Genomic DNA, 24,206 nt, shown 5'->3' on the forward strand with positions numbered 1-24,206 from the left:
CCTTCTCTCTCCTGCAGTCCATTCAGTGAGGCTCCTCTTTATGACTCAGTGATTACTTTAATCTCCATAACTCTATTATTCCACCCCACACCCCATTTAGGAACAGCAACATCTCATCTGTAGGGAATGAAATCGGCTCTTAATGAAGAAACACTGGGAAGTTCAGCCTAGTACTTCTTTCTCTCTCCCTTATAATTGGCTGCTCGGATAACAGTAATTTCAGGTAATCTTTAATAATTTGCAGCTCTGAGGCATTTTGCGAGAACCAAGGCTCTCCCCCCCCCATTTTGTTTTATGCAGCCTTGTGGTGGTGGTGGCAGGGGGCGGGTGGGTAGGAATGCCTTCACTTGGATCAGTTTCCTGGTGTTTGCACACCCTGGTGAACACACGTTGACACATCAAAGAGCTGGTCACCGATGGTCTATTCCAAAGAATGTTTTGGGATAAAAATAAGGTCATTGTTTCAAATGGCTGCTGGCTATCGGATCCTTTGGTAGCTCTGCTTTGCCCAGGGCAGAGATGGATGAGTCTACGACCCCAGGCTGAATTCAGTTCCCAAAGCAATTTTATCCATCTCCCTTAGCAAATTTTAATGACAGTGTGGCAAATACTTTGTTCTCTGCTTTCTTCGTAAGGTGGGGGGAGAGTGCATTTCTCTTTTGGAATGTCTTTTCCAGGCACAGGCAAAATCGGCCCTCCAGATTTTTTGAGGGACTACAACTCCCATCATCCCTGACCACTGGTCCTGTTAGCTAGGGATGATGGGAGTTGTAGTCCCAAAACACCTGGAGGGCCGAGTTTGCCTATAACTGGTCTTTTCTAACCTGGCGTCTTGCAGATGTTTCAAACTACAACTCCCATCAGCCCCAGGGAGCATGGTTCCATTGTCAGGGGTGACAAACATTGTAGTCCAAAATATCTGAGAGGGCATCAGGTTGAGGAAGGCTGGCGAACGCAATGTTCCAGGAGCTCTAGGACTCCTCCACAGCAGTAGAAATCTTTTAAATTTATGGCTGTGAGACTTGATGAGGGCAAGATTTCAGGCACCTGCAGTGCAACCTGAACTTTTTCTACTCGGGTGACATTCCTATTGAATTCAATGGGACTTACTCCCAGGTAAGTGAGTTGAGCTTTACAACCTTAAGACAAGTCCCATATCAGGGATGACTGTGCCCCTGCTGTGTGGTTGAGACAACATATTTGGATTAATATTTACCTAGCGAGAAGTGCCTGATGCTGCCCAGGAATTCGAAGAAATGAAAACATATTGCAATTTTTATATGTGTACTGGAATTTGTGAGTTTTAGGGCTGTGCATGCACACACCAACCCAGGGTTCCAGCCTGATCCATGAAACACCTGATGCAACCCTGAATCGGTTTGTGAGCTAATATTTGGTTAGGGTTTATTTGGTCTGTCATCTTGAGTCAACATGGTATCTGGTGTCCAAATCATAGACAAAGACTATCTCCCCCATCATGACAGCCCTTGTGCTCAGTGACAATATCTTCTGAGGGATCCAAATCAGTGCAGGTTAGAACTCTCACACCAAAATTGGCAAAGTCACATAAAACTGGGCGATGATACCTCCAGAGATACACTTTTTGGACCTTTAACACAACACTGAGTGAAGTCATGCCAAAGTTATGTTTCGGTCAATCATATTGCTTTAAAATAGTGCCCAGTGTCCAAATGTAGATGAATCACGGGTACTGTAGATTGTTAAGGGTGTTGGGAATTGTGGCACTGTGAGGAATAAATTACAGTTCCCAGGATTCCTTGGGGGAAGCCATGTATGTGAGTTGAATGCGCTTTAAAAGTACAGTGGTACCTCTGGTTGTGAATGGGATCCATTCCGGAGCCCCATTCGCAACATGAACAGAACGCAACCCGCGCCTGTGCATGCGCAGATCACGATTTGCCACTTCTGCACATGCGCATGACATCATTTTGTGCATCTGTGCATGCGCAAGCGGCAAAACCCAGAAGTAACCCTTTCCAGTACTTCTGGGTCACCGCGGGACGCAACCTGAAAACGTGCAACCTGAAGCAAACGTAACAATAGATATGACTGTATGGTGTGGATACGACCAAGGATTTCACACAGCTAAGTGAAATGGCCATGACTCATTCAGGATGTAGACTTCTACTCTTCACCCCTCCCCACTTCAACCTTCTCTCTCAACTCTGGGTTTTGAATGCTTTGCTCCATAAACTGGTTTAATGCCCTCCCTGACTCCTTTTGAAAACATACCAATTACATCTCACGCAGATGCTGATCATACTTTCCAGGTACGGCATGTGGAAAAATCAAGTTAAGCAAACATTATAAACTTAAGCTCAGCAAGGATGTAGGTAGTCGTTGGGTGATACACTCCCCCCTCCCCATGCCTCATAAGAGACCCTCCCTCTCAAACTACAAATAAAGAACCAGTATATTTTGGTTTATTGGTTGTTACTGCATGTACTATATACACAAAAGCCACCTTTGAAATGCAAGTGAGCAATGATTGTTCATCGGTTGCTCCAGCCAAGCAGAACCAAAGATTTGGTACTTTGCTAAAAACTAAAAGCACTTATACCATATTGGCCCGAATATAAGCTGTACCCGAATATAAAACGCACCTTTAAAATTGGAGGGGGGGAAATAAAAAGAAAAACCCTCAAATATAAGCCGTTCCCTTCCTCACTACTCCTAGTTGCATAATGGGCAGGGGGAACTGCATTGCATTGCCAGTGGCCTTTCCCCTTCCTTCTCTCTCTCTCCCTTCCCAGCCTTGGGGGAGAGGACGGGGGACTACGCGAGGGGCGGGCGCTGCTTCACCACGCTCCTGGCGCTGTTTGCCCCGCGCTCCTGGCTGCATACTGTAAGGTTGCGAATATAAGCCGCACTTTAACTTGTCACGGTCAGAATTTGGGGGGAAAGTGCGACTTATATTCAGTCCAATACAGTATACAACAAGAACGGATGGATGAAGCTGTCAACTTGAGCTGGGCTAAAATTCACAACTAGTCCTTATGCCAGTTTTGTGTCCTAATTCAGAGGTTTCAAAATTGGTGGGCACTTTTCTCTCAGGAGTGTGGGGAATGCAATATATTTGTGTTTGAATGTAGGGAAACTCCTTTGCAGCTCAAATAGATTGGCAGTGGTCATTTTTCCTCTGCCCAGTTCCCCATCCAAGGGCATTTGATTGTGGTGGAGGGATGGTAGAAGAAAAACCTGGTGACCCCCAGTGGTTGCAGTGGTTACAGAATAATTACACACTAATGATTAGGCAGTTTCTGTTGCATGTGCTCAAAAGAGTTGTATTTAACATCAAGCAAATTATTTTGGAGTATACTCTATGACTCAATGGCAGGGGTCAGCAAACTTTTTCAACAGGGGGCTGGTCCACTGTCCCTCACACCTTGTGGGGGGGCGCGGACTATATGGGGGGGGGTGAACAAATTTCTATGCCCCACAAATAACCCAGAGATGCATTTAAAATAAAAGGACACATTCTACTCATGTAAAAACACACTGATTCCCAGGCCGGATTTAGAAGGCAATTGGGCCAGATCCGGTCCCCGGGCCTTAGTTTGCCTACCCATGCTCAATGGAATGGACAATTAAAAAAAAACCCATTGGAACAGGGTTGCAATGTACCTTTCCTCTTTGGTTCCTCTAGCTGGGGCATGGGAGATCTGAAAAGCTTTCATATATTTGGGGGATTAATCCCATATTAAAATGAGTAGCTATTTGGGAAAATGTTCAGCCTTTCTGTATAAGGAACATAGCTGCCAACCATCCCTTATGTGGCGGGAAAGTCCCTTATCCCAGCGCCGTGTCCCGCTGCTGTCCCTTATTGATGATGTCCCTTAAATTTCCCGGGTTTCAAAGGAAGCAGCTCCTCTCCCTCCCTCCCTGCCGGCCAGGGAGGAGGGAGGCTCCAGCTGTGTTGCTTGGCTGCATTTCCCAATAAGGAGTCTAACCCAATAAGGAGTCTAAGAACGACTGGGGAGTGGAGCTTGCATGCCTTGTGCCAATCAAATCAGCCGTGTTGCCTGGGGACTCGCCTTTGCTCAGCGCTTCTCAGTGGAGAGGTGACAGAGGTGGTTTTCCTTGCTGCATCCCCTTTGCCGGGTTGCTGCGCTGTGGGAACCACCGCTTGAGGCTTCGTTTGGCTGCTGGCTGGGCTTTCTGCCTTTGGCTTGGAGGGGCTCAGAAGCTGAACACACCTGTGCTGGGAAAATCCCTTATTTTGGCTGCTGATCCCTTATTTTCGAGGCTGCTGGTCCCTTATTTTCAAATCTGTAAGTTGACAGCTATGATAAGGAAGTCCTTTATATCTTTAGCCAGTATGATCAGTTTCATCATTAGGGCCATCACTGGCTTACAGATAGTCTTATTTCATTTCATCCCATCCATATTTTTCAATTAACCCTGAAATCTAAGGCATACCAACTTGTCTTAATCTTTAGTGATTGCAGCCTTATTTGGCCAAGGCTTTGGTCCTATCCACAATTTTCTAACTAACTGATCAACAAAACGCATATAATTCAAAACGAGGGCTTCTGTTATTCAGACCCAGCCAGCAGTGTGCCATTAAGCTCCGTTCGATATTTCATCTCCACTTTTCTGTTCTTTCACCACAATAGTCAAACAGCATTCCATGCTCACTGAGCATGCTCAGTAGTCACTGGCAGGGGTGGCCTGTTCCATTCCACTGCCTGAGGGAAAAGCACACACACTGCCTGCCACTTGGCTTATTGGGGTAATGTGCCTGTAGTTTCCAGGTTTAAGTGAGATTTCACAAGAGTCCCATAAGATTTTGCAGGACTCTTGTGATAGCTCACTGGAACCCAGAAGCTGGCGCTGCAGCTTCTGTGGCAAGAGCACCCGTGGAGGCACGTCTTGGATTCTGCAGCCAGAGGTGGCTGCCTCAGTCTGCCTCACGGTCACTTACCCCTTTGGGAGCTTCTGCCTCCTTAACATTCTTTTTCCTAGAGGCCTGGGGATTCCCTGAACCTGTTGATACCTTCCTCTTTGGTGTGGGTGCTGCTGCTTTGCCTACATAAGACTCCACAATCGGAACAGCTTAATTTGCTAATGGTAGGCTGAAACTTAGGCTGCAACTTGAAACATGCTAGCTGGGAACTGGACTTCAGTGAACATGTGAACTGTAATTCTGAGTACAGTGGTGCCTCGGGTTACATACGCTTCAAGTTACAGACTCTGGTAACCCAGAAATATTACCTCGTTTTAAGAACTTTGCTTCAGGATGAGAACAGAAATCGTGCTCTGGCGGCCCAGCGGCAGCAGGAGGCCCCATTAGCTAAAGTGGTGCTTCAGGTTAAGAACAGTTTCAGGTTAAAAACGGACCTCCAGAACGAATTAAGTTCTTAACCCGAGGTACCACTGTATGAGCTATCAGAGCAGAGAGATTTGGAGGAAAGACCACACCTAGGTTTAGGGTTGCCAGCCATCCCTGGAAAAATGGGATCACCCTGTTTTTGGACAAAAGTGCCCCCTGCCCTGTTTGGACTTCAGACGGGATGCATTATTTGAGCTTGGTTGGCCCCCAAAGCGGCTGTGTCACTGTTGGTACAGATGATGGGGAGCTCAGCATGAGCAACAGTGGGGGAGAGGAACAAGCTCCTCTCCCTCCCTCCCTTGCCCCACCCACCCTCCTTCCCTCCTCCTCAAGCACCGCCACCAGTCTAGCATGGCGCGAGTCCACCACCACTAGGCCCTCTCTGCAGCCCCCACCTGACCTCTCCTCCTCCCTCCAGTCTCTTCCAATTCCAGCATGGGTGAGAGGCTGGAACTGCAGCTCAGGTCGCCCATGGGAGCCAACCATCTACCCTTGGCCCCCTGCCTGTCTATGTGAAGGGAAAAAGAGGTGCCACGGTGGTGAGGGAGGTGGGAGGCCAAAACCACTTCCACAAATGGGGGGGGGGAGGATTTGGGGTCATAAGAGTGTATGTGCCCCGCGATTCCCACCCACCCAACTTGCCCTGTATCTTGCCTGACCTGTCCCATATTCTGCCTTAGAAGACGTGGCAACCCTGCTGAGGTTTGAAGGTTAAGGATGAGAAGCAGAAAGAAAGCTGTGTTATACTGAGTCAGGCCATGGGCTCATATAGCTCAGTATTGTCCACACTGGCTAGCAGCGACTCTCCAGGATTTTCTAGCCCTATGCAGAGATGCTGGAAGACTGAACTCAGGACCTCCTTCACACAAAGCAGATGCTCTGTCACGGAGCTACGGCCTTTTCCATTTCACCGAGTACAATATATATATTAAAACAACCTTCTGGACTTGCTTCTGTTAAATGCAGCCAAAGGCAAATTTTGCTAAGCATTATCTCCCCGCCCCGCCGCTTCGTCTTCTTTTCCTTTAGAGGTTTGGGCAATACACAACAAGAAATGTGCATTCCATTAAGAAAAGACGAAAAAAGCAGAGGTGGATGCGAGGGGGTGGGGTGGAGGGGGAGCGTTTAGCCAAATCTACATTTTCAGTGCTACCAGTGGTGCATCTGTTTAAACACGTCGCTGCTACATATGTGTACAAGATGAGAAGCTGGAGCAAAAAATTGCCTGCAGTGGTCTCCCCGCCTCCCCCCCCTTTCTCTCTCTCAAAAAAATGATGATTATTATTCTCTCCTTTCTCAAAACAATTTTAAATCTACAAGGAAGGTCAGGAGAGGTCGCGATTCCTGACCCGCAGCTGAACTGAAGGAGCCAGTACTGTCTTTTTGATGCTCTGACAGAGGTCACTGAACTGAGGCGTGTTATTGGCTCCCCGCGTCTAAGAAGCACAGCTTATCCCAAACAATTTTAAAATTACCACTGGCATGAGAATGTCAGGAGGGAGAGTGAGCGGGGGTGGGGAGAGGCTCGCTGAGGATGTCTAGACTCTCGCCAAGCTCCCTGAGGCTGGGCAATGGAACCAAGAGGGGGAATGCGCTGTGCGTGTGGAGGCTGTAGGCCCACAGGCCGGGGGGGGGGGAGAGAATGGGGCTGAGTCTCAACCAGCAGGGCAAGGGGGGAAATTCCCACAATGCACCCTGCCAATGTGCTCCAGGGAGGAATTCCAGATAAGGAAAATCCATAGGCGAGTTTTTCTGCAAGAAACAACACCAGGCCGCCCCCCTTTCCTTTATTGCTTTCCAACGATTCCAAAGCCCACTGCCAGCTGTTTATGAGCTCTTTAAATCACCCATCACGACACTGTCCTCATCACTTGAGCTGCTTCTGAGGGGTGCCTTTGTTTCTCTCTGCCCCCCACCCCACGAAAAAAAAAAGGCCCTAGAAGTGGTTTGCTTGAAGCCTGGGGAGGGGTGTGGGAGGGGTGTGTCAAGTGAGTTTGACATTCTTACTACAGCCCCCTAGACTCCTAGTTTGTGAATTCTGAACAGACTTGATTCAATGTTTGGGACAGGTTTCGGAGAGCTGGGCTACCGCCTGCAATTCTAGGGTGCAAATTCCCACTCGGCCCTGAAGCTCACTGTGTGGCCTTGGGCCAGCCACTCCAGACCCTCCAAGTGTTCCTGTTTTCCAGGGATGGTCCCTGATATAGAGAAGCTTTCCCAGTTTCTGACTTGATCCTGGAATGTCCCACTTTTCCTTAGGACATCCCTATTTTCATTGGAGAAATGTTGGAGGGTATGGAGTTATCTGATCCCAGAGCTGTCCGAAGGCAATTGTGTACGGTGGTACCTTGGGTTACATACTCTTCAGGTTACATACGCTTCAGGTTACAGACTCCGCTAACCTAGAAATAGTACCTCGGGTTAAGAACTTTGCTTCAGGATGAGAACACAAATCATGTTCTGGCGGCGCGGTGGCAGCAGGAAGCCCCATTAGCTAAAGTGGTGCTTCAGGTTAAGAACAGTTTCAGGTTAAGAACGGACCTCCGGAACGAATTAAGTACTTAACCTGAGGTACCACTGTATAGGGAAGTTTTTTAAAATATTTAAAGTTTTACAGTAGCGCCTTGACTTCGGGTTGCGAAAGCGACAAACCTGGAAGTGTTTCGCCGCGCGCGCATGCGCAGAAGTGCTCTATTGCACCGCCTGCATGTGCAAAAGCAGTCCCTCCGGTTGCGGAAACCTTGGGATCCAATCGCAGCTCCAGAACAGATCCCATCCGCAACCGGAGGTACCACTGTATTATGTTTTTATATATGTTGGAAGCTACGCAGAGTGGCTGGGGAAACCCAGTAAGATCTGTGGGGTATAAATAGTAAAAATTTCATTATGGAATGAAACATCCCTATTTTCATTGGAGAAATGTTGGGGGGGGGTATACCACTCTTTTTCAGCCTAATCTACCTCACTGGGTTGTTGTGGGGAAGGTGGGGTAGAAAGCAAGGAATGAATGAATGAATAAATAAATAAATAAGGTGGTGGACTCTTCTTTCTTGAAGGTTTTAAAACAGAGGTTGGATGGCCACCTGTTAGGGAATCCTTAGCTGTGATCCCTGCATTGCAGAGGTTTGAACTAGATGACCCTTGGGGTCCCTTCCAACTTCACAGTTCTATGATTCTAAGTGTTATACTCCCCCCCCCCACCCCGTCACTCCCATCATCTGCTCCTATTTGTCTCCTCTAGCAGTTGTTTGAGACATAGCTGGGCTGTGGAGCCCTGGACTAACAGCCCTTAACAGAGCCATTTGCTGGATGTTAGAAAAGGGGAAGAAATCCCATCCGGTTTGCATTTAATGACCAATGTGGCTAATTTGTACCTTCTGATATGATAGGTAAACTGAAGCACAGCAACCTTCAAAATTTGCACTTCTCTGAGTTTTGTAATGCAGTTCTCCAGTCAAGTGATGTGTGCAAAAATGCCTATATTAAGGTGCGCATGTATTTGGATATTTGAGTGAAAATGACATGCAAAATGCATTATACGTGAGGGAATTGCTTTGCAGTAATTTGTGTATATTAGCGGAATCAGAGCCCAATATGGCTCTTTTATTTTCAGACCACAGAAGTCATGCGTGATGGAGAACAGGATTTACATTTTCAGTTAAGGTCTATTTCTCCCATATGCAATATAGGAAACAATAGTAATACTGGTCTGCCTAACAGGGCGGCTGTTTTGTTTGAAGGATATTGAGATAATGTGTGCACAATGCAAAGAATACAAAGAAGATATTATCTGTCTGGATCTGCACCTCAAAGTCTAATGGCAGATCAGAATGAAATTATCAGTTTAGATTTTCATTCCTATGAATCTTGCAGTGCAGTTTCCTGACTCAAAAAGCATAATGAAATGTATCAAAAATGCATATTTTAATTGCAAACAATTTAAGAATACTTTTTATCTTCTTTTTCAAACTATTTTTTAAATTGTTTTGATTTAGACCCTGGAACTATTTGTAACACTTCCTTTCTCTCTTGGTATATCTTATTACTGATTCAATAAATCACATGGCACAGTGGTTTCCAACCAGTGTGCCATGGAACCCTGGGGTGCCTTGAATGATGGCCAAGGGTGTTGTGGGCAGCACTGGCCTCTGTCCCTCTTTCCTTCCCTCCCTTTTCTGATGCCCTCTCGCATCTCTGCCTCCCAAAGGCTTGCACAGCTGTTTGTTGCAAGGAGAGGGGAGAGGAGGCTGGGGGAACACTCCACAAGGGAGGGTGTTTGAAAAAGGGTGAGAGACAGCTAGTTTGGCAGGCATGGGGTGACATAACTGGGCTCCTGAGCCCCACAGGGGTGCTGTAGAAAGAATGAAGTTGGTCAAGGGAGCCGTGGCCTCAAAAAGTTTGAAAACCTCTGACATAGCAGCATCCTTTATTTCTTTATTGGCTGCTGTGACAACTTAAGATTTTTAAACTTAACTTCTTCTTTTTAAATTCAATTTAAATATTTTAGGCTAAAATACATACATTTAAAAATGCATACATCCAGATAAAAATATATTTAAATGAATCTTTTGCCATTATATATATTTAAATACCTTAATATGAATTTGTACGCAGCTTTTTAAAGAGAAGTACCTTAATATGATTTTTATGCAGATTTTTAAAATGGCATATTAATGTGGAAATGGCATGGAAAGAGAATGATCTATCTATGCCCAGCTAAATTTTGATTTTAGGAGTGGTTTCAATGGAAGCCACGTTTTGGACCAAACCTCCATGAAGGCATGCTGGGAGTGTGCCTTCAAAGAACCTCATTCCCTGGTGCCATTCTTCTGTCAGGTGAATGTGCCTCACATTAGGTCCATGGAGGTAGGGCAGGTACAGATCTGGCCTGCCAATTGGAGGAGGTTCCTCAATGCTATCCTCTTTACACTAAGACCACTAGCCACCCTTTCCCCCCAAAATAAAAAAGGATTGTAGCCCTTCTTAAATCCTACTCAGGGTAGACCTGCTGAAATGAATAAGCATCAGTATCTTGGGTACATAAATTTCAATGGATTTACTCTGAGTGGTACTTAGTTGCATACGACCTAGGGATAGTACTTTTTTTCACCAGGGAGAGAAACCAGAAAATAGGCAGTGCCCAGGGTCAATAGGGACAGTTAGGGCATATGCACCCACTCAAGAAACTGCAGGCATCCAAAATAAGAACCTCTCCTCTCTAGAATAAAATGAGGAAAACATTTGAAACAGCACATAGTGCTTGTTTGCAAACCCTCAGGAACATGACGTGCTGTTTAATTTCACAGGCAGCACAAGACTTTCCCCATTAGAATTTGGCTTGATTTATAGCAAAAAAAAAAATGAGGCCCTTCAGTTGCCCCAAACACTGCAAGGTTCTCTTTCAGAATTTCTGCTACAGCCTGTACTTTGCATGTTGTGTAAGGGTCACTAGGCACAGATGATACACATCAACAAGAGATGTTGTGGTGTAGGGTCACCTGTTAATATTTCTGCAGCAGGGTCTCCATCGTCCTCGAGGCACCCAATCATCATAAGGCACTGAGAAGAAGTTTTATCAGCCTTTGTTATGATTGGGGACAATCAGAGTGAAAGGAGGTGGGTCAGTCACTGAGGAGAAGTGCACAGGAGGAAGATTGAGGAGTTGTTATTCTGCAAGCTCCAATGGGAAGCATTTAGGAATAATGGAAATACAAGGTGCTCCAGTTTCAAGAGAATGGGGTACAAATTCTGTTAAATACAATGGAACTTCACGGGAAACACAACTTAAGTCACTCTGACAGAATATGTTGGAGCACTCCAAATCATTTGCCCATGTATGTACACAGAAAATAGTAGATCTAGCTGAAAGGCAACACATGAAGATCTGCATTGATCGTTGCAAGGCATCCCTAAATATTATAATTATGGTGTGGCTGTGACTATCATGAAGGGATCCTGCACTTCTGAATTTGCCATTACACTACTGACCCCAACAGTAGCATGGATATAGTCATCTGGCAAGGAACTAGCCTCATAAAATTAAAAGTGTTATATAAACATTTATTCCTCTATGTCTCTTTATGAAGAAGATCTTGACAGCGACAAAACCAGGATATTGTTCTGCCTCCTCCTTTTAAAATTTGGATTGGTTGCTCTCACTTGCTGCAGAAGTCCCACTTGCTCTCTTCTTTATTTCCAAGAATTTGTTGACAACAACAATACACAGAAACACCATTGCCAGGAAAGAAAGAAAAACAAAGCTTTGAGCGTTTTAACTGAAATAGATCTCCCAAGAATTGCATGTAAACTGAGAGCAATGTATATACCGTAGTCAGGGAGTAAATGTTTTGGTGGGAAGATACAGGCAACTGTTAGTTGGTATCAGTGGTGATCCTAGTGGACACTTACTGCATTACTTTGTGCTTGACTGAGCAAGGCTAGTTCTGCACTGCCCACTGTGACCAACTGCAGTTATTGCAAGCGATCCAGGCTCAGGAAGCTGTTGAGAATAACTTCCTGGATCCCCAACACTTCCTGGATCCTGTTGGAATGTGATCTATTAATTCTTGATTTAACATATTGTAACTCTGACTGATATACAAAGCTTTGCATCCCTCTCAGAAATGAATGTATCCACCCACATCTACAAGTTTCACGGTCGTTCCAGGTTGTGCAAGAACTCAGAAATCAACTATTTCACAATCTGAATTTGCTGGTATGGGATTGAATCCCACCCAAAGATAGCAATAATTTAGAAGCATTGTTAGACCAAGGAAAAGCACCCTCTTCCATATGGCCATGGCTCTATTTTTTGTTTGGAAACCTTCCTCAGCTGCTTTTAATAAGAAAATAAACACTTAAGGAAATCCTGTCATGGATCTCCTTTGCAATCTGTAATGTGGCCTTCAGAGTAGCGGTGCTGTCTTAGGCTGCTGATGTTGGGTGTTGTGAAAGGGCACCAGATTTATCAGAGGCAGTGCTGTGGAGTGGTTAAAGTATTGGACTAGGACCCTGGAGACTAGTAGGATGGGCTACCCCATTAGAGCAAATAGAACACTGCCCCACTGACTTCAGTCGGCCCTCAGCCAGACCCCACCTGACTGCCTAGGGGATGACACTGCTTGTTAGCTTACTCCTTAATTTCAGTGTGGATCCTTGTAGAACTCAGCAGGGAGGAGGAGAATGGGGACAAAACTAGAACTGGTTGGCTCTGCCTATCATTAGCTCTGGCACTACCTCCTGTTGATCTCTCAGCTTTCTGTCTTATCACTCCTAAAGAGCACCAGACACCCCTGGAGACTGGATGTCGAATTCCTACTCAGCCATGAAGCTCACTCACTGGGTTACCTGGGACCAATTGCTGTTTCTCAGCCTAGCTTATCTTGCCGGGTTATTTGGATAAAATGGAGGTGGTGGTGGTGGTGGTGGAAAACCATTGAGACCACCCTGTGTTTTTGTACAAAAGTGCTCTTTCCAACTCAACAACATTCATCTCTTTTTTGGGGTTGGGGTAAACATCTCAGTGATGGGGTTATGTGAGAGAGTTAGGGTTGAAGAGAACAGAGAAGCAGAAGCGTAGGAAGGCGGGAGAGTGTGGACCGCCCTGGGTGTCATCGCTGAGGAGGGTGATATTCAGAGAACCGCCCACCCCCGACTCCCAAGCCTACCCCAAGCAGTTGATGGGAGTGGGGGTGACAAAAAAATCTTCCACACCTGGTACCACCTGACCTTGTTACGCCTCTGCAGAGAAGGCTTGTCCATTAGTTAGAATTGGGCACTGACCCACCAGCCTCATTCTGGCCTGGGCCAGTCGCAACCTGCTGCCTTCTTACAACGTTCTCAGGCAGTGGCCCTGACTGCCAGTTTCTCCCTCCTCCTTCATCTCAGTGTTGTCGTCATAGAACTCTGCAGGGAAGAAGATGGGGACAAAACTAGACTGACTTGGCTCTGTCTGTCATTGGCTCTGGCACCACCTACTGCTGGTCTCCTTGCCTTCTGGCCTACCAGTCCCAATGGAGCCCAGCAACCACTGGAAGAGGACAAGCAGGGATTGTTGGATAACTCAATTTTTGGAATGAGCCCTTTATTCTGACACTTGGTCCTCAACTCTTGGGCCTCCTCTCGCTATCAAAGAGCTCCTGCAAGCCCATTTCGGTGAAGCCGAGTGCTTGACAGGGATAAATAAATCATATTTGCATTTCTCCGTAGCCTTTTCAATCAGACGAATGGCAGGCTTGTTGTGATAAAAACCCACCTCCGTTGCAAGCCAGAGAATTGCAGCTTTATGCTGATGGTATATATTAAAAGAGAGCTGCCTTGTCAAGACGACGCTTTATAACAAAGTAATAACCACATCGCTTTCACTCAAAACAAGCTGCCGTTCACAGGGGCATCTAGATTCTCTAAGAGAAAGGGATGTGGTTGCTGAATGGATATTTAAAATATAAAATACAGTCAAGTTGAATATAATGAAAAAGAAGACTCTGAAGATTAAGTGTCTGATTGGTATTATGCAATTCAAATACATTATATTAAAATGGTGTTTGTTTGTTTTTTACAATTTGTTCATATAAATGTGTGTGTGTGTGTGTGTGTGTGTGTGTGTGTGTGTGTGTGTGTGTGCTTGCCATACATCAGGAAAATTCCTGGCATGTCCTAGTTTTCAGGTATAAAAATGGCATCAGGGGGAATTTTGCCGAATTGACAAAATGTCATGGAAAACCTGGATGTACGACAAGGTGCTGGAAAAAGCAGCGGAAACAGCTCCAAAAGCTTAAAATCACTATGGGGGTGGTTCCTCAAGAAAGCTCAAAAAATTTGGGGTCTCCCTAACAAAAGCTCAATAACCATGGCAACCATATATATCTATATATTGATGTGAAAATGAATTGGTTCCTAATCTGAGCAAAACTGCTTTTTATTACGGGGAGAATTATTTATACCTCAAACATATATTACAAATTATGCTTATGATTGGCCCCCAACGCTGCCTGCATTATGCTGTTAGAGAGTGGCTTAGCGTATATTGCTCCAGTCTCCATTCTTTTACGTTGAAGGCTTTGTGTGTGTGTTTAAACTGAAAGACTGAATTATTTATGTAAGTAGAAAATCATTATTGTTTGAAATAAAGTTATTTTTCCTGTGTTAAATCCTAGAAAAGGAAGGGGATATATTGAGCCAGGCCTTGCTATAATTAAGATAACTGCTAAAGAAAAGGTTAGTGGTAAAGGAATGAAAATGACAAGCAAGTAAATCCTTAGTAATCATTTTATTTTGTTTAACAGGCGGCGGTGGGGGGAGATGTGGCTATTACCATATTTTATGAAAACAGGCTCAGGAAGCCTTTGCTAATGAGAGTGACTATATTTGTTTCTGGTTCAGATTGCTTTGAGGCAGCAATAGAAATAAATTTTGACGCTTGTTTCTTTGTGTGTTCCCCCCGCCCCTCTGTTTTTAACATTTGTGCTTACCTGCAAAAATTATCCCTTTCTATCTGGGATAGGTTGTGGAAATTGGAATTACATAATATTCCACCAACTGCCATATATTTTTTTGGAGGTTTGTAGATCAAAATATGACACGTGAAAATAGGAGCACATTTTTCTTTCTCTCCTTCTTTCGGTTCATTCTTCCTCCTCTCAGCATTCTGCTGTGGAAAACAGACCGCTGCTGCTGCTTCAGGGATGTTTGATAGAATCAGCTTCTGTGTCAACAGCAAAGAGACCGTGGCAATTGATTATTCAAGAGACACGCTTGTGTTGGTTTTTTTTTAATATACATTTCGTGCAATAAATCAAACTGGCTTTTGATGATGTGATGCTCTGCCTTTTCTCACCCACGAGGATAAGATAAAATACCTACCTGTGCCCTCGTTGCAAAGGACAAGTCATCTGTTGCAGCCGATGGATAACTTAAAGCCCTTGATTTGGTTTCTTCAAGGCTCCAACATCCGTCTCTTATCTGTTTAGCCACAATCCTGTGCACCCTAATCTCAAACTCATATAAAGTAAAACTCATTTAATTCAGTGCGGGTGATGTCTGAGTAGACTTGCCTAGGATTATTCTGTAAGGTTGCAACCCTAAGCATACTTAACAGGAAATAACTTCCATTGAAATCCACAGGACTTACTTATGAGTAAACATAGGGATAGGCAGAGCTGTCACTTTTGGTTTTGCCATGTTTTTCATTTTTCCAGTCTTGAATTCAGTCCTCTAGATTTCTGCATCCATTTGCGAGTATTTTTAAAGTCCTCATAAAGGTTCAGCAGCTTTTTGTTATTAGTTATTTATTCCATAAAATTTATATACTGCTTGATTGTAAAACAAACAAACCCCTCAAAGCAGTTTACAAAGAATAAAAAAGAAAATTATATTTAAAAGGTTTAAAACAACTATTTAAAACATTAAAAAATAAAATCAGCAATACCCTGAAGACATATCAAAACATCTATCAGCATTCTACATGTCTGGGTAGATTAATGTAAACAATACATGTTTTTAGCAGGCACCAAAAAGAGTACGGTGAAGGTGCCTCCGTGATGTCAATAGGCAGGGAGTTCCAAGGGTAGGTGCTGCTGTAGTAGCAGTAGTGCCAATTCGTGTGCATTTCCCCTAATAAACACATTTTTGTATGCAATTATGCCTCATATATGCAATTTTGCAACTCATTTAATGCATTTTTGTGTGTTCTTTTCATTTAAACATGCTGATTTAGTATGTGCATGGAAAACTGCAAAATATGTGCATGGAAAACTGCAGAATTGGGAGAAGTGTGAATTTTGTGTTTCAGTTTGAGTATGGCTTCATAAAATGTGAATTTAATGTAAATAGGTAAACTTGCCTTTAAATGCAGACTGAATGGAATTTTGCTCACTCCTCCATCCTTAGCAGCTAGAAAAATCTGTGTCTGAAATACATTTGAGTATAATTTGCTAAGATGATCAGAAAAACAGTGTATTTACTACCTTATATTTACCTTTTTTTTTTACCCACAGAAGCTGAGAATGTGAGACCAGCCTATACCATGCTATTAATATCAGTAGATAAATTAAAAATTAAAAATAGAACTGGGTGTAAATATGCCATGCAACCTTTAAAAAGTCCCATGCCAGGTAAAATGTGATTAATTAATTGATACTAATTAGTACATTTAATAAGAGGTTGGGTCGCTAGAGCTGTGCATTGCATCATTTGACCCAATGTTGTTTTGAAACAGATGAGATGGCTCTTGGTGTGCATCAGACAATTCTTACGTCCTTAACTTGAAACATATAACTGATGATATCAAAGGATGGTCTTCAAAGATTCTCTGTTTAACCCTTGAACAATAAGCTTAACAATGACTAAAAAAACCCCACAAAAAAATCCATGGTCACCCTTAAGGCTCTTCCCGTTGAAATTCACTAGAAAATAGTTCATTAATGAAATGGCACTAGTCACATTTTTCATCCCTAAAGATTTTTTATCGGCTCTATTTGCTACAGGTTTATAAATTTATCAGCCCAAATTTCATAAATAGTTAATTTTGCTCTTTCCCTCTCCTTGTGGAATTTTCTATGTCTCTCTCTCTCTCTCTCTCTCTCTCTCTCTCTCTCTCTCTCTCTCTCCCACCCACCCCACTTCCCTAGAACTCTGCAGTGAGGTGGTTTAGGTTGTTAATTTTAAATATTTGTATAAATAAACTTCCTTTTAATTGTACTAGCAGGAAAAATGAAAGGATCTGGGTGACTGTAAAGATAAAATGGAAACACAGAGGCTGGCATTTATAAAATGAAAAGATGGGTGGGGTGAGGACAGAATTCATCAATGCATTTATAAGATGGAATATTTAGAACCACAGCACTATAAATTAGTTTTAGTTCTTTCTGCAAGGAAAGGCAGCTGTGGATTGGTCAGTTTACAGGTACTGTATCCATCCCCTGACATTTGTATTTTGTTAACAAAGAACGTAAGTTACCTTGGAGATTTTTAATTAACGCTTCTCCTCTAGCGGTTGGACTGCTTATCATCTCTCAGTTTATTTAAATAGATTTGGGGATATTACTCTCCCGAAAACATCTCCTTAATCTCTGGGGGGAAAATTAGCATTTCTGCAAGATGGCATATCAATAAAGCACTATTAAGCCATGTTTGTTTTATTTTTATTTTTATTTTATTTTTTAAAAAAATTATCTCGAGCTATTATTTACAATTTAGAAGAGAGGGCTCATCTGTTTCAAATTAAAAAGAATAAAAAGAAGAATAGGAGAACGTGGTTGTCAGCTTGTACCTCTTGTGATCAGAGACCTAGAAATATATCTGTTCTGGAAAGATGGGCATTTGAAATGGGATCTTTGTACAAGCTCAAGGACAGTGTCTGCTGGGCCTGCGGTGCTGTATGAATGCAAGAAGTCTAATTATACTTCTATAGCTATTACTGTAATGGAAGATCTGTGATCCAGAAGATATGAATAAGCTCAGCCATATTCTGTGTTGTGGAGGGATGTTTTCTCCAATACTTATGGTTACTCTAAAAAAAGCACTGTGAGATTTGTTAGTGATCAGTGAGCTGAGAAGCGCCATTCAAAAAACCATGTTGTTTTTTTAAATAAAACAAAATAAAGGGGGGAAAATGCATGCAATTATTGAAAACCCCTTTCTCCTAAAAAAAGGACACTCAACCTCAGGGAAAGACATGCACAAGGTCAGCACCTTAAGCTAGAGGGAGCCCCTTCATAACATTACTGCGGAGAGATAGGGAGGGAGGGAGAGAAAGAGACAGCGATGGTTCATTTATCAAACCCCTCTCTTGGCTTTGTCTGAATTTGAACATAAAAGACCCGGTTTTATAGCCGATATTATCTGCACCGTTCTGTGATATGAATGTTATTGTTTAAAACTATTGTCGAGACATAAAACAGCTGAAGTGTTCCTCCAGCACTGCTCACACCACTATTTATGCCAATTCCACACACACAAACACACACCACCCGCCCTTTGACAAATAAGCAGACAGAAATCAACGGATAAAAGCCTTTTTCATGGCCTTTGTCTTTGCAAAACAACCATCTTTAATGAAAAGCCACAATCTCTAAATCTCATGTACAGATATTGTTTGAAAGCTCTGGAACCTCTGTCAGCTCTGCCAGGTTTGTTGAGGCGCCAGCCTTGGCTTAACACCGCATATCATCACCTCACAGGTACTTTTGGATATCTCTTCCTGCTCTTATTTTACTGAATTCCAGAATGCTCCTGTGAGGTTGCCCCCATTTTACGGATGCAAAACTGAGGCTGCCATCTTAATAAGACTTCCTTGGAAGCTGAGTCACAACAGAACATAAACCTAGGATGAAGAGTGGCAAATGGCTGTGGAGCTTTGGAGGATGAGTGTGTGTTTGGAAGTGCCCCCTGCTCTACCATGATTAGCACAAACATACCTTTTCCTCTCCAGTGACAGATTCCAAAAGAAAGAAAAGGTCACCACCTGGTTCTGCAAGTTTACAGCAGAACTGGCTGTGGGCAGTGCTGACTGGCTAGAACTTACAAGCTCACCGTAATACTTCTGTGCCAGTCTTCCTAGTAATGTTGCAACTCCTTTAAAAATGGTTCTCTTGATTGTAAAAAAAAAACCACATGAACGAATAAGCATGCAAGCAGCACTTTTAAAAAGCTTGAGGAGAAGGAAATGCTCAAAGTTGACCCAGCAGAACCTGCCGGAGGTGATTAATTTGCTCTGACTTCTCTTTAAACTAGAAATGGGTAATCTTCCCCACACCCTCCGATGTTGCTGAATTATCACTCCCACCAGCCCAAGGAAACATGGCCAGTGATCAGGGATGGTTATGGGAGTTGAAGTTCAGCAACATCTTGAGGACCAAAGGTTTCCCACATTTGCTTTAAACTTATGCCCATTTCAGCAAACATGGCAAGCATTGGTTTATTAAGCTAAGGATACATCTGCCCATGGAATGCCACCTTGCATGTCCACGATTATTTTGCTGCATATGCCAGTGTCATAACTCGGCAGATGGGTTCGGTTTTAATATATATGATGATTAGCAAAGAACTGTTAATTTGCCCAGACCAAGTCCAGATGGCTGGGCTGCTTTATTCACTGCTCAAACGCCATTTATTTCTGTGAATTTGTAACATGGACCACTCTTTCCCCCGTTCTGTTGAGGCCTTGTTTTTGTTTGTTGTTGTTGTTTGAGGGTTAGGCGATATCTTCCAGATTTGTGCATGCAGGTATGTTTTTATAGCATGGGTAGGCAAACTAAAGCCCGGGGGCCAGATCTGGCCCAATCGCCTTCTAAATCCGGCCCACGGATATTCTTACATGAGTAGAATATGTCCTTTAATTTAAAATGCATCTCTGGGTTATTTGTGGGGCCTGCCTCGTGTTTTTACATGAGTAGAATGTGTGCTTTTATTTAAAATGCGTCTCTGGGTTATTTGTGGGGCATAGGAATTCGTTCATTTCCCTCCCCCCCCCAAAAAAAATATAGTCCAGCCCCCCACAAGGTCTGAGGGACACTGGGTGGCCCCCTGCTGGAAAAGTTTGCTGACCCCTGGTGTAGGGTGAAAAGAGGCATCACATAGGAATATAGGAAATGCCCTGCCACCTCAGGCCAAAAGCCCATCTAGTCCAGAATCCTGTTCTCACAGTGACCAGCCAGATGTCTATGGAAAACCGAAAGTACAACAGCATTCTCCCCATCTGTGATTCCCAGCAACTGACATTCAGAGTGAAGAAAAAACATAGCCATTATGGCTAATAACCACAGTTCATCTTCCATGAATTTGGCATTCAAGTTTATGTCTATTACTACACCTTATAATAATAACAACCTGTACTGTGTAAAGGCGTTTCCTCAATTTTCCAACACTCAGTTTTGTTGGATGCCCACAAGTCTCAGTACAATGAGAGAGGGAGGAAAAACTTCTCTGTCCACTTTCTCCACATCACATCTTATACACCTCCATCAGGTGTCCTTATCCTCCTTACACTTTTGCTAAACTAAAAAGCCTCAACTGTTTTAATCTTTCTTCATAGAAGAGTTACTCCATCCCCTCAATCATTCTGGATTCCCTTTTCTGAACCTTTTCCAGATTTGTTGTTGTTGTTTAGTTGTTTAGTCGTGTCCGACTCTTCGTGACCCCATGGACCAGAGCACGCCAGGCACTCCTGTCTTCCACTGCCTCACGCAGTTTGGTCAAACTCATGCTGGTGGCTTCGAGAACACTGTCCAGCCATCTTGTCCTCTGTCGTCCCCTTCTCCTTGTGCCCTCCATCTTTCCCAACATCAGGGTCTTTTCCAGGGAGTCTTCTCTTCTCATAAGGTGGCCAAAGTATTGGAGCCTCAGCTTCAGGATCTGTTCTTCCAGGGAGCACTCAGGGCTGATTTCCTTACATTTCACCAAATGCATCATTGGAAAGAGAGAGAGGAGAGAAAGAGCACATCAATTTGAATAATATATGCATATGCTAATTTGCATGTATAGCTGCAAATATTCATAGATGCAAGTTCAAGATTATACTTTAAGTAGAAATATACAACACATCTCATAGGAAGTCAGAGTCCAGATGACCCCATGTGCCTGCTTAGTCTGATGTTCAGATGCTCACCATTGATGGATGTGCCTCTTCTCTCACGGTTCTTTAGAGGCACTGGCGGAGGAAGAAGAGTGGGGGGGAGTGCACCGCCCCCGGCTGTGCGATTCAGGTGGGGTGCCATTGTGGCTGCCTCCCTGCCCGCGTTGGGCGCCACGCCCCATGACCCCAGGACACGTGCCACGCCCCTGCAGGTGGCATGCCACGCCCCCGGGACATGCACCATGCCCCTGGGACGCACTCATGCCATGCCCCAGCCTGCTCTCTGCCCTCTGGTGCTCGAGCACGAAGCTCCGCCACTGTTTAGAGGTGCTCAGATCCCCCCTCAATGAATGTACAACCTATCTACAAAAATTGTTGAGCTATAGACTGATAAAGTAGTTCACATGTTATGTCCAATGAGCATATGGGCAGTGGAACTTCATACAGAACTAGTTGAGCTGTGCAAATGAACAAGGGTATCCTCTTTCACACAAACACTTGTGCATGTGTAGAGATAAGCTTGTAACAAGTGGAGGTGGGTAATATTGAGTATTGTCCCAAGAACTGTATCCAGTACTAGCCTTACTTGGAGAAGACCCTTTGAAGTGACTGAACATGAATACCTTAAGTTCATTAATTTCGGTGAGTTTACTTTGAGTAGGTTTTAATTGGCTTCAATTGTAAGCAGGAGAGGCTGATGGGGGTGGCACTGCCAGACGGACCAACTATAAGCAAGAAGGCAGGCTGCCAGATGGGGTTAGACATTGTAAGGCAGTAGGGAGCACATGTAACTTTACTGATCATGGTTCTGTAAAAGGTGTCAGTAAAATTAGTATAGCCCCGCAGTTTAATACAGTGGTGCCTCGCAAGACGAAATTAATTCATTCCGCGAGTTTTGTCGTCTTGCGATTTTTGTCGTCTTGCGAAGCACGGTGTCGGGAAAGTTTTGGAAAAGCTTCAAAAATCACCAAAGTCTTCAAAAACCTCAAAAAAGGCTACCACACCGCATGCTATGAGTTGCTCCTCGAAGTCAAGTCGCAACTGTATTAACGGTGTTAAGAAAAAGGAAACAAACTTGCAAGACATTTCCGCCTTGCGAAGCAAGCCCATAGGGAAAATCGCCTTGCGGAGCAGCTCAAAAAACAAAAAACCCTTTCGTCTTGCGGGTTTTCCGTCTTGCGAGGCATTCGTCTTGCAAGGTACCACTGTAACAGTGGATGCTCGGGTTGCGAACGTGATCCGTGCGGGAGGAATGTTCGCAACCCGCAGAGTTCACAACCTGCAGCGCCTTACCTGTGCACGCGCAGGTTGCGATTCGGCTCTTCTGCGCATGTGCAAAGCATGATTTCAGCGCTTCTGTGCATGCACGACCCCCGAAACCCGGAAGTAGCCCCTTCCAGTACTTCCGGGTTTTGGCGGGTCCGTAACCCGAAAAAAATGCAACTTGAAGCGTCTGTAACCCGAGGTATGACTGCATTAGAAGTATTAAGAGCATGGAATCAACTTGAGTGACAAATTGAAGGACTTTAATCAGCATCCAGGCAAGCAAAAGGGATTATCAGAGCTGAAGGACACATTCCAGCCTCCTGAAAACAGACAAGGAAAGTGCAAAGTAGTGTCGTTGAAGGGTGTGGTCTGGAGAGAATCCCCAGGACCAGACAGAACACAAACACACAAGGAGTGTCATGTTCTGGTCAAGGAGAAAGCAGCAGGGGGGATGGGACTGGAGGCAAGGGTGGCTGAAGGTTACCAGACCATGGCTATCTCCAAGTGAGCCACCTGCTCCGAAAATGCTTGGGAGTGGACTGAGGCCTTTTGAGCCTTTCTCTCCCCAGACTACCTCCTCAGGATTCCAGCCCTTGCGGATAACTTCAGAGTCTTAAAGGGCCAACCCCCTAGCCTGAAGATGGGCACTCCTTCTCTCAGGGCTGGCCCTCCCCTGGGCAAGGAAGAAGGGGTGAATGAAGATCTACATCAGGAGCAAGGGTGGGAGGAGACCAGCCGATTCACCGAGAGCAGCATGCTACAGCCATTGCTGCCGGATGGCAGTGGCAGCAGCCATGGCTGATGCATTTATTGGAGGCCGTATCTGCTGCCCCTGTGGATCCTGCCACCTGACCTCACTTTACCTCATGGGTGAGCCAGCCCTGCCTCCTCTGTTCCATAGCCCCCTCCCCCTAGGTGCTCTCCCTTCTTGTGAACCACTTTGAGGTTTTTTCTTTCAGTCAACTGGTATATAAATGTTATGGAATAAATAAATGCAGCCCTCCAGCCAACTAAGTCTACAAAAATGCATATACTACAGTAAAGTGTGCTTTAAAATGCACGCATTTCTGGATATAACAAACCAAGAAGCAAAAATGCATGAAAAACTGTGTATACAAAGATAAATTTGCACAAAAATGCTGGTGAATTTTCATGAGGGCTTTAAAAAAATCTGCTTTATACCAAACTTGGACGCAACCTATAGATGATAGATAGATAGATAGATAGATAGATAGATAGATAGATAGATGATAGATAGATAGATATAGATAGATGATAGATAGATATAGATAGATGATAGATAGATGATAGATAGATAGATAGATAGATAGATAGATAGATAGATAGATAGATAGATAGATAGATGATAGATGATAGATAGATAGATAGATAGATAGATGATAGATAGATAGATATAGATAGATAGATGATAGATAGATAGATAGATAGATGATAGATAGATAGATAGATGATAGATAGATGATAGATAGATAGATAGATAGATAGATAGATAGATAGATAGATATAGATAGATAGGTATAGATAGATGATAGATAGATATAGATAGATGATAGATAGATAGATAGATAGATAGATAGATAGATAGATAGATAGATAGATAGATGATAGATAGATATAGATAGATGATAGATAGATAGATAGATAGATAGATAGATAGATAGATGATAGATAGATAGATAGATGATAGATAGATGATGATAGATAATAGATAGATAGATAGATAGATAGATAGATAGATGATAGATAGATAATAGGTGATAGATACATCAAATAGCCAATTTGTGTGGGTGGAGTCAGTCCAGGGCCCTGAAGGTACTTACAGAGATTCTGTCCCCTGCAGTTCAATGGCTCACCACTTGGGGGAGGTGCACATAGGTTTAGCCATTCATTTATTTAAGAAATGTATAGACCACTTCATAGTACAAGGAAATCCAAGTGGTGTACATGATAAAAATACACAAATGAATTTGATAACAAACCCATTTCGTTTCTGTT

This window comes from Podarcis muralis, chromosome Z (assembly GCF_964188315.1).
Source record: "Podarcis muralis chromosome Z, rPodMur119.hap1.1, whole genome shotgun sequence".
In the NCBI taxonomy this organism is placed as follows: domain Eukaryota; kingdom Metazoa; phylum Chordata; class Lepidosauria; order Squamata; family Lacertidae; genus Podarcis; species Podarcis muralis.